This window comes from Antechinus flavipes, chromosome 1, assembly GCF_016432865.1.
Source record: "Antechinus flavipes isolate AdamAnt ecotype Samford, QLD, Australia chromosome 1, AdamAnt_v2, whole genome shotgun sequence".
NCBI classification, from domain to species: Eukaryota; Metazoa; Chordata; class Mammalia; order Dasyuromorphia; family Dasyuridae; genus Antechinus; species Antechinus flavipes.
Window position 1 is genome coordinate 285,290,333 of NC_067398.1, and position 16,317 is coordinate 285,306,649.

Consider the following 16,317-nt stretch of genomic DNA (forward strand, 5'->3'; position numbering starts at 1 on the left):
CAAAGGTCACCTCCATGTCACTATGGGATATCAAAATAGGAACACTGCAATAGAGGAATAGAGTTTCCATATATTGAATTACTGAGTTTAATTTTGCCTCAGACACATACTGGTTTTGTAGACATAGGGAAGTCACTTAAACTTCAAACATAGCTTTAAAACAGATCAGCTGTTGAGCCGAATCAATGAAGGATGTTTTTAATCAAGGAACAGTTTAGACTAAAGGTATCAAACTCCTGATCCAAAGGCAATTTCTTCTATTTGATTTTTGCTCTCCACTAGTGAATTATGTGGGATACATATAAACAACATGTGGCAAACATATAAGTGTTGTTTATATGTATGTGTGTGCATGTGTGTGTGATAATCATGTATTGTTACAATATCAAAGTTTCAGAGTAAAAAGAGATTTAGAATGTCACTCAACATCTAGTTAACATAAATCTTTTCTGTAGCAAAAATACATGCTTTTCTATCATGAGAATACCAGGTACTCTCTTTTATAATGAAAGCAAAGCTGTTATCAGGGTGAATGTTGTTATCACAACCATAAAATTCTTTCCTTGGGTCATTTAACACCCTTAAATTAAAGGCACTCACAGTTTCCTTTTTCTGATGCCAATCAAGAATAGGATGTTGATGTGTCCTATCTCAATCTGTAAGTGCTTTTATACTTTAGCAATCAAAGTAATTGAGTGTTGTGACATTCACAAAAAGACCGTGTATTGTAAATGAAAATAACAAAATGGCAGATGAACAAGCAGCTATTATGAACAAAAAAAAAAAAGTTTCAATTAGAAGATATATAGTAAAGGAGCTTCTGGTTAAAATAAAAACAATTTATTCTTTGGATTTTTAGGATGTTTAGCCATTTTTCTGTAATCCACTAAGAATTTGATTATCTGATAAATATCATTTTAAATTTTATTTATACATTTTGTTTTGAAATAATAAATAGTTCCTAATAAACATCTGGACACACCTTAGCATTTTGGTAATTGGCTAAAAAAAATGAGGGATGTATCTTTTAACTTGGAAAATATAATACTTTATATTGCCCTTTTTATCTAATTAGTTTTTACTGTCTATTTTGATTTTATGTAAATTTTTACACTTAGTGTTTATTGTTTATGTGGTTCTTTTTTTAAAGGTTTGCTTTCATTACTCTGTATCACCTCATGAAAATAGTAAAATAATATAGGAGTCTCGTGAATTAGCTAAGTAGAGCATCACACTATCTACTTGTTAGAGCAAAGAGAAAAATGATACAAATGTTTAAGAAAAATAAAAACTAGAAAAATTTATGGCATGCAACTAAAACAACAAAATGTGTATGTATATATTCAAATAAGTTATCAAAAAGAAATTGGATAAAGAAGTTACAAAGATACAGATTATATTTCATGATAAAATTCAACCAAAGTAATTTAAGTGTCTCAATGAATAACCCAAAACTAGTTAAGTGCCCTACTTTCCAAACAGTTTACTTGTCAAGCAGAAAGATATAATGACAATACCTATTTTCAGTGGAAAATCATTGGTATAATTTCACAGAGAATAATGAAAAATTATGAGCATTACTTCACATAAAACAGAGAAAAGAAGTAAAACGTAAAATTAATTTTAAGAAAGTCTGGTTAAAAACTCAATTAAGCCAAGTCATTCCAAGGATATTTAGGAATGAAAATGAAAGAACAACAAATATAAGAAACAGATAAAATTCTGAAAGGATTCTTTTTTCCCCTTCATTACTAACTATAGAGTCAATGTACTTGGATTTTAATAGCACAGTCCCAGATATGCTTATAGAAGAAATTGGAAATAATCAACATAAGCAAAACAGTTGTATTAGGGAATGTATAACTAGAAGAGATCAAGGCTGGAGGCAAACCAATTATGAGCACTTGATTTACAAGGTAAAGAGAGATTTTTTTTTTTTTTTGCTAAGGGAATTGGGGTTAAGTGATATGCCCAGAGTCACACAGCCAGGAAGTGTTAAGTGTCTGAGGGCAGATTAGAACTCAGGTTCTGTTGACTTCAGGGCTGGTGCTCTATCCACTGCACCACCTAGCTGCCCCCCAAAAGAGACATTTTTTAAAAGATATGGAAAAATCTCAGACCTTATCAATCCATAAGGAATCTCTATTCAATGTATATTCTGTTAGTTCTCTGGTATGATGCTATACATTGTTGCCCACCATATATCCTCTTCTCTCATGCCTCTCTTGATATTTATAGTCAGGGTTATCAAATAGAGTTATACTTTTCTTTCACTGTAACAAAAAGTGTACCACTGAATCTTGGATTTTCTAAATGTATTTTAGGCAGTGCATAAATATAAATATGATTTGTTATGGAATAATTACTTGAAAATACTTACCTGCTCCTTTCTAACACCCTCAACAAGTTTATATCAATGTTTATATAGATTATTCTAACAGAATTTTTTATCATTATTAAAGTAGGAATAACATTTTTATGTACCAAGCACAAGGAATTCAAAGAAAGGCAAAACAATTAACATAAATGTTGCTCTCTTGCTTGATAAGGTCTGAGTAACCATAAAGGAGGAAAAAGGACCTACATGAGCAAAAATGTTTTTAGCAGATCTTTTTGTGGTAGTAAAGAATTAGAAAAAGAATGGATGGCAAGCACTTTGGTGGGAGAGGGGGGGAGGCAGAGCCAAAATGGTGGAGAGCAGAACTGTAAATGTGGATAAAAAAGGTGACTGAAGAAAATAATACACTAAAAATTAGAACTGGACAAATGGAAGAGAATGACTCAATAAGACTTCAAGAACATGAAAAAAATAGAAGAAAATATAAAATATCTCCTAGGAAAAACAACTGACCTGGAAAACAGATCTAGGAGAGATAATCTAAGGAGTATTGGACTTCCTGAAAGCCATAATGAAAAAAAGAAACCATGATGGGAAAAAAAAAACTGCCCTGATATTTTAGAATCAGAAGGTAAAATAGTCATCAAAAGAATTCACATATCACCTCCTGAAAGAGAACTCAAAATTAAATCCCCAAAGAATATCGTGGCTAAATTTCAAAATTATCGTACCAAGGAAAAGATATTGCAAACAGCCAAAAGGAAACAATTTAAATATCAAGGAGCCAAAATTAGGATGACTCAGGACCTAGCAGCTTTCACATTAAAGTATTGAGCAGCTTAGAATCTGATATTCCAAAAGGCAAAGGAACTTGGATTACAACCAAGAAGAAGCTATTCAGCTAAAATGAGAATTATCTTTTGGAGAAGAAGATGGACATTCAATAATATAAGTAAATTTCACCTACTTCTAATGAAAAGACCACAGCTGAACAAAAAATTTGATCTCCCAAACATAGAACTCAAGAGAAGCATAAAAAGGTAAAAAGGAAAGAACTCTTGAGACTATAGTTCTTGTTTGGGTTTAGGTAAAATTTGTTTTTACTATGATAATGTGAAAAAGAAACTAGTGGTGGAAAAAGGATCATACTGGAAAAAGAGGAAAAAAAGAAGCAAAATAAGGGAAATTACATCTCATGAAGAGCCAAAGACTAACAGAAGGGAAAACAGAAGAATTAGAGGATAAGTATAAGAAAACAGAAGAATTAGAGGATAGGTATAAAAATAGGAGGAGGAGCTGTAAAGCGGGAGGACTGGTTGAGGGATATGGACATCAAAAGCAACATACTGTGGAGAGAGAAAGGGGGAAAGGAAAGAGAAAAACATAACTTAGGGTAAATATGATGGCAGGAAATAAAACAGAATTACTTATTTTAACTGTGAATGTGAATCGGATGAATTTTCCCATAAAATGGAAGAGGATAGCAGAATGCATTAAAAGCCAGAATCCTATAATATGTTGTTTACAAGAAACAAATTTAAAGCATAGTGATACATATAGAGTGAAGGTAAAGGGCTGGAGCGGAATATATTAAGCTTCAGGTGAAGAAAAAAAAAAAAAAACAGGGGTAGCAATCCTGATCTCAGATAAAGTAAAAGCAAAGATAGATCTAATTAAAAGAGATAAGAAAGGCAACTATATCTTACTGAAGGATACCATAGATAAGGAAGCATTATCAACCAAGTGGTATAGCATGGAAATTCCTAAAGGAGAAGTTAAGAAAGATGCAAGAAGAAATAGACAGCAAAAGTATACGGGTGGGGGGTCTCAACCTTGTTCTCTCAAAACTAGATTAATTGAACCACAAAATAAATAAGAAAGAAGTTAAGGAGGTAAACAAAATGTTAGAAAAGTTGGTATGATAGATCTTTGGAGAAAATTGAATGGAGACAGAAAGGAGTTTACTTTTTTTCTCAGCAGTTCATGAAAAATCGACCATGTGTTAGGGCATACAAACATCAAAATCAAATACAAAAAGGTAGAAATAGTAAATTAAATTTTTTTCAGATCTTGAGCAATAAAAATCACATGCAATATAAGGCCAGGAGAAAATAGACCAAAAAGTAATTGGAAACTAAATAATCTCATCCTAAAGAATGAATGAGTCAAACAGTAAATTATAGACACAATTAATAATTTCATCCAAGAGAATGAAAATAATGGGACAACATAGCAAAATTTGTGGGATATAGCCAAAGTGGTAATAAGGGGAAAGTTTATATCTCTAGATGCTTATTTATATAAAATAAAGAAAGAGAAAATCAATGAATAGGGCTTGCAACTAAAAAAGCTAGAAAAAGAATAAATTAAACCCCCCCCAATCAAATACCAAAGCTGAAATTCTAAAAATAAATCGAGAGATTAATAAAATTGAAAGTAAGAAAATTATTGAATTAAGAAATAAACCTAAGAGTTAGTTTTATGAAAAAAAAACCTGCAACAAAATAGATAAACCTTTAGTTAATTTGATTAGAAAAAGGAAAGTGAAAAATCAAATTGTTAGTCTCAAAAATGAAAAGGGAGAACTTTCCACCAATGAAGAGGAAATTAGAGCAATAATTAGGAGTTACTTTGCCCAATATTATACCAATAAATTTGATAAGCTAAGTGAAATGGAGGAATACCTACAAAAATATAGATTGCCTAGATTAACAGAGGAGGAAATAAATTACTTAAAATAGTCCCATTTTAGAAAAAGAAACAGAACAATCTAATAATCCCATAGAAAAAATTCCCAGGACCAGATGAATTTACATGTGAATTCTACTAAACCAAATTTATAGTGTAGGACTTTCCTATACTATATAAACTATTTGAAAAAATAGGGAACAGACTCCTACCAAATTCCTTTTATGACACAAAGAGGGTACTAATATCTAACCAGATAGGATGGAAACAGTAAAAGGAAATTATAGATGAATCTCACTAATGAATATTGATGCAAAAATTTTAAATAAAATTTTAGCAAAGAGATTACAGAAAATCATCCCCAGGATAATACACCATGACCAAGTAGGATTTATACCAGGAATGCACAGCTGGTTCAATAGTAGAGAAACTATTAGTATAATTGACTATATCAATAACCAAACTAACAAAACTCATATGATTAACTCAATAGATGCAGAAAAAGCATTTGAGAAAATCCAACATCCATTCCTGTTTTAAAAAAAAAATACTAGAGGGTATAGGAATAAATGGATATTTCCTCAAAATAATAGCATCTATTTAAAATCATCAACAAGCATCATATATAATGGGGACAAAAGGGACCCATTTCCAATAAGATCAGGGATGAAACAAAGTTGCTCACTATTAAATATTGTATTAGAAATGCTAACTTTGGCAATAAGAGAAGAAAAAGAGATTAAAGAAATTAGAGGAGGTAATGAGGAAACCAAATTACCACTCTTTGCAAATGATATGATGGTATACTTAGAGAATCCTGGATAATCAACTGAAAAACTACTAAAAAAATCCACAACTGTAACAAAATTTCAGTTTACAAAATAAACCAACATAAATACGTTATTTATGTTATATATATATATGTATATATATATATATAAATTTCTAACAAAATCCAATAGATACAAAGAGAACTTTCATTTAAAATAACTGTCAATAGTATAAAATATTTGGGAATCTATCTACCAAGGGAAAGTCAGGAACTATATGAGCAAAACTACAAAACACTTTCCACACAAATAAAATCAGATCTAAACAATTGGAAAAATATCAAGTGCTCTTGGATAGGTCGAGCAAATATAATAAAGATGGCAATACTACCTAAACTAATCTATTTATTTAGTCTATAAATAATCAAACTCCTAAGAAACTATTGTACTGACCTAGAAAAAATAACAACAAAATCCATCTAGAAGAACAAAAGGTCAAGAATTTCTTAATGGAAAAAAAAAAAAAAACAGCAAATGAAGGCAGCCTAGCTGTACCATATCTTTTTTCTGCTATACTGCTATATGATAAAGCAGCAGTCATCAAAACCATTTGGAACTGGCTGAGAAACAGAGTAGTTGATCAGTGGAATAGGTTAGATTTACAGGACAAAATAGTCAATGACTATAGTAATCTAGTGTTTGACAAACCCAAAGACCCCAGCTTTTGGAATAAGAATTCACTATTTGACAAAAACTGCTAGGAAAATTGGAAACTAGTATGTCAGAAATTGGGTATTGACTCACATTTAACACCATATACCAAGATAAGGTCAAAATGGGTGCATGATCTAGACATAAAAAATGATATTATAAACAAATTAGAAAAACACAGGATAATTTACCTATCAGATCTGTGGAGGAGACCAAATAACTTATTTTACTCAAATATTCTTAAAACAATATTGCTTTTACTGTATACAATGTTCTCTTGATTATGCTCATTTCATCATTCATTATTTCATGGAATTCTTTTCATGTTTTTCTTAAATCAATGAGTTCATCATTTCTTATAGGACAGTAGCATTCCATGATAATCATATACCATGACTTGTTCATCCATTCCCCAATTGATGGGCATTCCTGCAATTTCCAATTCTTTGCCACAACAAAAAAAGCTGCTATAAATATTTTAGAACAAAGATACATTTCCAACTGCAAAAAAGGTCAGATCAAAAATCACATTTGTCTTTCATATATAACACAATGTAACAAAATTATGAGCATATTATTATACTTTGCATGTGAGCTAAGGAAAATTTTTAAAAATAGATAATGCCTGGCTTTCACTGTCTGAGTATAGTTCAGAAATCACCCATCTAGATCAGGTGATATTAATCATTTAAAGCTGTTATGAAACTCAAATACAAATGGGGACCATTCAACTATGTATAAGGAACCCCATAGATACATTCTAACTTAAAAATTCACCTATTATATGAATATTATGGAATATTATTGTTCGGTCAGGAATGACCAGCAGGATGATTTCAGAAAGGCCTGGAGAGACTTACATGAACTGATGCTGAGTGAAATGAGCAGAACCAGGAGATCATTATATACTTCAACAATAATACTATATGATCATCAAGTCTGATAGATGTGGCCCTCTTCAACAATGAGAGGAACCAAATCAGTTCTAATAGAGCAGTAATGAATTGAACCAGCTACATCCAGCAAAAGAACTCTGGGAAATGAGTGTGAACCACTTATATAAAATTCCCAAACCCTCTATTTTTGTCCACCTACATTTTTTATTTCCTTCACAGGTTAATTGTACACTGTTTCAAAGTCTGATTCTTCTTGTGCAGCAAAATAACTGTATGGACATGTATACATATATTGTATTTAACATATACTTTAACAAATTTAACATGTATTGGTCAACCTGCCATCTGGGGAAGGGGATGGGGGGAAGGAAGGGAAAAATTGGAACAAAAGGTTTGGCAATTGTCAATGCTGTAAAATTACCCATGAGTATAACTTGTAAACAAAAAAGCTATTTTTAAAAATTCAGCAGCAAAGGAGACAATAATGCTTCTTCTGCAATGCCATTTCCACTGATTAAAAAAGAAAGAAAGAAAGAAAGAAAGAAAGAAAGAAAGAAATTCACCTATTAACATAATCTATGTTTACGTATTTTTGTTAACTTTGTTAAATATTTTCCAATTATATTTAAATTTAGTTCGGGCATTCAGGAGTGAAGAGGAGTCCATGTTGTTAACACTGTTCATCTAAAGAAGACTTCTCAGAAATAAACCACTTGAGATTATACTTCATCACAATGTTGCTGGAAAAAAAACAAGGTTCTGTCCTAAAATTTCAAGAAGAAACACTTTAATTAAAATGAAATGAATGAAAAAAAGACACTAGTATCTGGTAATAATGTGAAGTAATATTCTAATAACAGAAATCTCTTGCTAATTCAATTCAATAAATATTTAGTAAGGATATGCTATGTCAAAATATTCTGGAGATATCCTGTCTCCCCAGACCTAAGAGCCAGAAAACAGGCAGTCTGTTGAACTAGGCATAACAATAATCCTTTGTCTTCTGGATGATATCATCCTCTGGCAAAGTGTATTGTTTGGTCCAGCACTAGGTGTTCACTAAGGTATTTAGTTCCCCCTGTTTCCCAGGGCCTTCTGTCATAGGTTTACAATCCCTGTCCATTATATTGTATTCTTATTCCCATCACTGAACTCTAGTCCTGTGTACACCAAGTAATTATGACCTCCAAGACTTGAGGCAATGACTCTTCCCACAGGACCTAAGAATGCCTGTATTATCTCAAGAAATGCCAATCATGAGAATTGTCTCAAGACCTGGGAATGATTGTGTTGTGGACCAACCCTTTTCATATATAAATGACTCTAGCATCAGCAGCATTCAACTCTCCTTCATGTGTGAAGGAGATGGGAGTGATGGGAGGAGAGGGAGTAAGGAGTGGGAACAGGCCTTTCATTTTCCTCCCCCTAAATTAAATTTATGTTTGTGTTTAACTCTTCTGTTTCTGACCTGCTCTATTTCAGCTCTGGCTACCCACAGATCATAAGCCATTTCCAGTCCAGTTGATATTAATTGGTTTGAAAACTGGGATTGGACAGATCAAATGGTCTTTTCTATACCAGTAAGAATGGACTAGGTACCACTGGAGATTTATTTCTTCTGAGTCTGATTTCCCTCATCTGCTAGTTCAGTCTTTTGCTCTTACTTCAAGCCTGGTTCAGCCCTTAACTCGGTTCAGCTATCTTTGTGAGGAAAATTTCAAGCCCCCTTTCTTGACTTGGTTCATCCTGGAGGACTCAGGTAAGGCATTTTTTTTTCCTGGAACTCCTCTGGTAATTGGTATTCCTTGCATATGTCTGGGGATTTTTCTGGTTTTGTCTAAATTTTTTATTTACTGCATGCCACAGCTAGATGTGAATATTGTCTAAGCATCTGGTATTTTTAATTACTTATGCCTTTGATCTATGTGCTTTAAATTGGTAAATGTATGTCTTGGTATATACTGCATGCTTTGTCATAATTTTTGTATCTTTGTATTTGTCTAATCATTTTCTTTGTATGTTTTCGTTTGTAAAATATTTGTGTCATTGTGCTATGAGCTTGATTCTTTTACCTTAAAAGATTAAAATTCAGCTAGGGGAAAAAACTTCTAAGGGCTGAGATTGAAAACATTAGGAAGATTGATGAATTTTATTATTCTGTCATAGCTGAAATAATTGTCCTGGTAAGCAACACTCTCACCTTAGACTTTGCACAGGAAATCAGATTATAAGAAAAGAGAAGAAAAGATGGTAAGGCATTTTTTTCTGTTGTTACAAGATTGACCAAATTGTAACTACAGAAATAAAGTTAGATAATTAAAGTTATAGAACTGCTAAAAAAAAATTTAGCAAATTCTGGAGATTTTCAAATTAATCATTAGAGTTTAAAAAATAAGTTATTTTAAGATTTAAGACTTTAAATAAGTCAGAAGAAAACACCTGAGACTCTTGGGAAATTCCTGGAACTCACCCCTTCTTCTAAAATATCTTAGTTTTGAGATGCCACTCTATAGAATTTATTTTAAAGAAAAATAAAGATTAAATGTTATAAAAGTTTTTAAAAGTTTTAAAAACAATTGGCAAAGTTAATAGTTTCATTGTTCTAGGGCAGATAGAAGGAAAGTTAATTTTGGCAGAAAGCCCAGACTGGAAAAAAAAAATGAAGAAAAAAAGAATAGGTAAATGGCATGGCAACCTCCTATTAATTCTTCCTTAACTTTTCAAGTTCCATTCTATTTTGTTCCTGAGTCCCTTCTGCACCATTAGAAAAGGAAAATATATTCCCTTTAAATAAAGGATAGGGTAGAAGCAGCCCAAAAAATATTGAAGTATCCTCCCTACAACCCTAAACATGCCCTACTCTTCTTACCTGGAGAAATGAGTATATCTCACTTGTGGAGATTGCTAACAAGATTATTGCAGCTCATGCCCCTCTGATAACCCTTCTCGTCTCAAATTAGATTTAAAAAAGAAAATGCTGCATAATTGTAGGAAACTTAAATTATCTTCTGTCCTTAACATATTATTATTCCTTTACATATAAAACTATTTGGAAATGTAATTGATGTCATCTAAAATTTAATGTTTGTGCTATTATTATATTTCCAAATTGTATTATATTTCTAAATTTATATTGTGAAATTTGTGAGACCAATGTAAAGGAGAAATGCTAATAAAACTTCCCTTTTAATTTGAATATTATTACACATGAATTCGGCTTTTAAAAGTATATGATAAAAAAGAGATCTGAAAACTATTAAATAAAACTGAGGTATATTTAGTTATAAAACAATTAATGTTAATACTACTGTACTACTAATAAGATTTACTATAATAGAATATATTCATTTGAAAATCATGGCTATTATGAAAGTGTATAAAGTTGTTTAAAGACATAGCTTCAGTTTTAATTTAAAAGTAAAGGAATAATGCAATGTTAACTATTAGGGAAACATCAGGAAAGATATTTAAGACCTAAGTTGTGATCAGTAAAATTTTGCTATTTAAGATAAAAATTCTTTAGAATGTAATTTGTTTTGAGCTTTGATAATTAGGACAGTTATTTGAACTGTTATAAATTGTTGTAAATAAAATTTATTATAGGAGAATTCTGGAGAGATGGCACAGTAAGTTGATAAATATCAAGCTCTCCCAATTTCCCCCATAAACAGAACAAATTTGTACCTCAAGGCAAACAATATGATTAGGGGGAGAACCAGGCTCCTTCTGATACAACCTGACAAGATCTGAAGAAAGACCCTGGGCTGGGGATTAATCTCTCTGAAATACAAACACCTCAGAGTTAGCTTCACTAAAACATCAAGTGGGGATTCCTCAGACTAGCTGAGTGAGGCTAGATCCTCAGTAGGAACCACAGACACTTTTACTTCCCAGTTTGGGGGTGGGGATTTGAGTCAGGGAAGACAGTGAAACTCAGCGATTGGGATCACTAAGTCCTGGGTGAAAAGGAACCAGCCCCCAGTGAGTATAGAAGCAGCAAGGCAGGGGCACTGCTGGCTGTTGGCACTTGCAGTAAGGTGGAACTCTTGGTTTGGGTTTCTTGGTCAGAGTAGAGAGCTAAAGTAAAGCTTAAGGCATCATCCCCCACTTCACAATTAGAGGTGCTTACACTAATACCGTTTAAAAAAAAGAATCAGCAAAGAAAAAAAGAATCCCATCATTGAAACATATGGCAACAGAGAAAACTAGGATTCATCTTCAGAGGAGGACACATTATTTAAAAAAAAAAAAAAAAAAAAAAAAAAAAAAAAAAAGCTTCTACCCCAAAGAATAATCTGAAATGACTCCATGAAAAGAGAGAATTTATAGAAGAGCTCAAAAAAAGAATTAAAAAATTAAATGAGCAACATCAAGGAAACACTAAAGAAAAAAACCCAAAACCATCCAAGAAAAACAAGAAGAGTATGGAAAAAAAAAAGTGAACTACTTAGAAAAGGTGATGCAGAGTTCCAAAGATGGAAATAATTCTTTAAAAATTAGAATCGGGCAAGGGGAAGCCAGTGAAGCTATGAGAGACCAAGAAATAACAAAACATTATAAAGAATGAAAAAATAAAACAGAATGTAAAATATTATAAAAAACCAACAGATCTGGAGAACAGATCAAGAAGAGAAAACATAATAATAATTCGACTGTTAGAAAATTGTGACCAAAAAGAGGCCCTTGATAAAGCAATGAAGTAAATAAACTTAGAAAATTGTCTTCATGTGATAGAACATGAGGGGAAAGTAGAAATAGAAAAAAATTTACCAATCACCACCTCAAAGGGAACCTTTATGGGAAAACACACAGGAATATTATTATCAAATTTTGAAACCTCTATATCAAAGAGAAAATTTTCCAAGGACAAAAAAAAAATTCAAAAACACTGGAACTACAATTAGAATTGCACAAGACTTATTAACAGCTACAATAAAATGCTTATTCTATTTTTTGTCTTGGAATCATATCTACAGACAAACAAAAGAACTAGACTGACAGCCAAAAAATGTCATATGCAGCAAAATGATCTATAAGATTCCATCAGAAAACTGGATATTCAATGAATTTGCAGATTTTCAGGTCTATCAAGTAAACCTGAAATTAACAGAAAAGAGCCAATATCAAAGAGCAATTTTAAGGAACTCAACATGAATACACTGTTTAAACATAGACAAATTATGTTGTTTTTTTTTTTTTTAACATGGAAAAGGTATACTTTATGTTTAAGATTTACATGAACAATAGCGTAAGCTCAAAAGAAAGATTGGCAGAATAAATGTAAAAATAGTAATCAAGTTATACAAATGGGGTGCAGAGGAAGAATAGATGTAGAAGCATTAGAGGGGGAAGGAGGGCTCATAATTCTGAAAACCTACTCACATCAGGAATGAGTTCAATAGACAACACTACATATATACCATAAAGGATATAACACTCTCCAAAATCTATAAAGAAATAAGGGAGGAGGGATAGGTGGATGGGGAGGCAAAGGATGAAGGAAGAAAATAAGGGAGTGATCCATGGGTAGGGAGAGGTTAAGTAATAGTAAGTCAACCTATGGAGCAGAATTTAATGAAAGAGTCAGCAAGGACAGGAAAGAAGTGTGTGTATGTGGTGTGTGTATGTGTGTGTGTGTGTATGTATGTATGTATGTATGTACATATATATATGTATGTATAAATATATCCTTTCTTAACTATAATTGCTTGGAGTTGGGGGGGGGAATGAAAAGGGGAAAAGAATGAAGTAAATAAGGTACAAAGCATAGAACAAAAGCATTTACAAGGAAGTAAGGACAAATACTCATGCATATAATTTATATATATATATTTTTTTTTTTTTCCTTAAGTTGGTGGTGTCATATATTTTGAATCCTCCTTAAATGTTCTGCTGGGCATATGATAATATTCTCTTTTGTTTCACTTCATTTTGTTTTGTATTGCTTTTCTGTTTTTGCTTATTCTGTTTCTTCAAATAAAATACATTTTGGGGAAAAAATAGAGCCAAATGAAGAAAATGGTACATGCAACAGTCTGGGGACTGCTTCCCTCTGCCTGGGAAAGGAAGTTGTCCCCACCTGACTCAATTTTTTCACTGTGTTATTTCCTTGATGAGAAGGAAAATTCCTTATCTGGTTAATCTTAAATCTTGCCTTTTACAAACTGTGACTACATGTCTGGCTGTCAGATGTGATTCATGTCTGGAATAAAATAGTGCTAAGGGAGTTTCCCCTTATTGTGTTATATTTATGCCCTTCTTCCTTTCATATCAAAATTCTATAATCAAGAAGTTACAAATATAATACTAAATCTACTAAATAGTAGATTGATACTGGAACATTTCTGAGCTATAATAGGATGCAAGTATGAATATCTTAAAATTTTAAGTTGTATTTGTGGAGAATGGCATTCTCCAAAGATGAAAAATATTAGATAAATTAATAAGACAAAATGTAGTATAATTTTTTTTTATTTAAACAGAATAGTAAATTTTGAAAAAGCAACAAAATTAGATTGTTTTCTCTAAGAACTATATTGGTTCCCAAAATTTATCTATCATGGAAATTCAGTCTTTGAGTATGTATTGGTAATAAGCTCTAAGGTTTTATTAATTAAGGATTAATTGGATTTTACAGATAAGTTGCATTGATAATAGTAAAGAAAATGAAATTATTTCCCATTTTAAGTCTCTATCTGATAATTTTAATAGGCAAAAGAACAAGTTATAAAAATTAGAGAATTATATACATATACATAAAGTGTATATGTATATACTTTTATATAATATATATATTGCATATATATAACATATTGCTACATGTAAACCTCCCTTCTCAGAACTAGTCCATTGTGAGCCTGATACAATTGTGAGCATTGTGAGAAAAACTTTATTGCATTGTTTATACCTAGTCCTTTGTGACTGGAAAGCTAGATCATCTGAATAAATTACTGCTCTTGAGTGGACAGACCAAGATAAAGCTAACATTCCCATAAATCAGCTATCCCGAGATTCTGTATGAGGACTAAGTTTACTACCCCATTTTGTTTTTTGTTATTTTTTCTGCGCCCACCCCCCACCTTGATTGTGTACACAAACACCAAGGCCCTGATTCAAACATGTGCTGGTATTTTCTCACTCTGGCATCTTTGGCCCTGCCTCCCAAACAATAGCTAATAATTACATCTAGGACACACTTCCTCAATAAGTCCCCTACTGGAACTAAGACTTTAAGGCAATATCCTGTGGCATATACCTGCCTTTCATTTATTGGTCAGGAAGATAAGGGTTTTTTCAGACCCATTCCCTTTGGTCAAAAGGGAGAAATGGCAAAGTATTTTGAAGATACTTTTGCAGATTTCCCCAGCTTTAAGATCCAGCAAGCAGGCTGTGTCCTGAGTTTGGCATAACAATAATGCTTTGCCCTTTAGATGATTATCCCCTTCTGGCAAAGTGTATTGCTTGGACTAGCATTAGATGTTCACTAAGGCATTTAGCTTCTCCAGTTTTCCAGGGCCATCCATCATAAGTTCATAATCCCTATTCCTTGTTTTGTACTCTTGTTCCCATCACAGAACTCTGTACCCTATAGAGTAATTACCACCTCCAAGATTTGAAATAATGCTTGTTCCCACAGGATCCAAGAACACCTATATCGTCCCAAGAAATCCCAACCTTGAAAACTATCTCAAGACCTAAGAATGATCGTGTTATTAACCAATTTCTTTCATGTATATGAATGGCCTCCCAGCATTCTTCTTATGAAGGGGTGCTTCTGCTTGCAGATTCATTTTCCTCATTCTGAAATGAATTAAACTTGTTTGTATTCTTATTCTGCTGTCTCTGACTTGTTCTGACTCTGGTCACCCATAGGTTAGAGGCTGATTCCAGTCTGGTTGACTGTTAAATTCAAATAAATATTCTATGTTAAGAGCCAGAGATATAAATAAATAAATAAATAAATAAATAAATAAATAAATGTATAGATATTAAAAAAAAAAAAAAAAAAGCTGTATGCGGGATAAATAGTGGGGAAAATCCACAGTAGCAAAATACATATCTAATAAGAATTGGATTTGGGATTGTAGAAAGTGGAACTTCAGCTGAGATTAATGGAAAATAGGGAAACCAGAAAGCAGAGGTGAAGAGGGAGGATATTCCAAGAATCAAGGACAGTCAGAGAAAATGCCCAGGATTTGGAAATATTAAAGAAAGGAGGCCAGTGTCATTGGATCAAGGAGTATATGGAAGAATATAAGGCATAAGAAAACTGGAAAGATGAGGAAGGTCAGAAAGGGGCAAGTTTGAATACTAAATAGATATTATATTTGATACTGGAGGTGAAAGTTTATCTGTCATCTAAGTTTATTGAATAATGGGTGGAGATAACATGGTAAAACTTGTACTTTAGGAAAATCATCTTATTGACTGTATGAAGTATGGACTACCATATGGGAAGACTTTGGGAATGCAAATCAATCAGCAGTCTATTGCAATAGTCCAGAGGGAAAGAGATTAGATCAGGATCTAGACGCTATCATCAAGGTGGTAGCAATATCATAGGGAGAAGAGATGTACTGGAAAATATTACAAAGTCAAAATTAGCAAACCGTGGCAATAGATTAGATATGGAGGAAGAGAGTGACACTATAGAGTTGAGGGTATTAACAGTATTTTACTGTTTCAATCTTGAAACTGAGAGTCTGAGACACTGCAAGGATGGTAATACCTTAGGCAGTAATAATGAAGTTTATAAAAGAGAAAATTTTAGGGAAAAAATAAGTACAGTTCTGGAGAGATGAGTTTAAGAGGTTTGCTGCACATTTCTGTCTAGTAGGCATTTGTAAATGTGAAACTAGAGGATAGCAGATTAGGGTTGAGGATCATCAACACAGAGATGGTAATTGAATCCAGA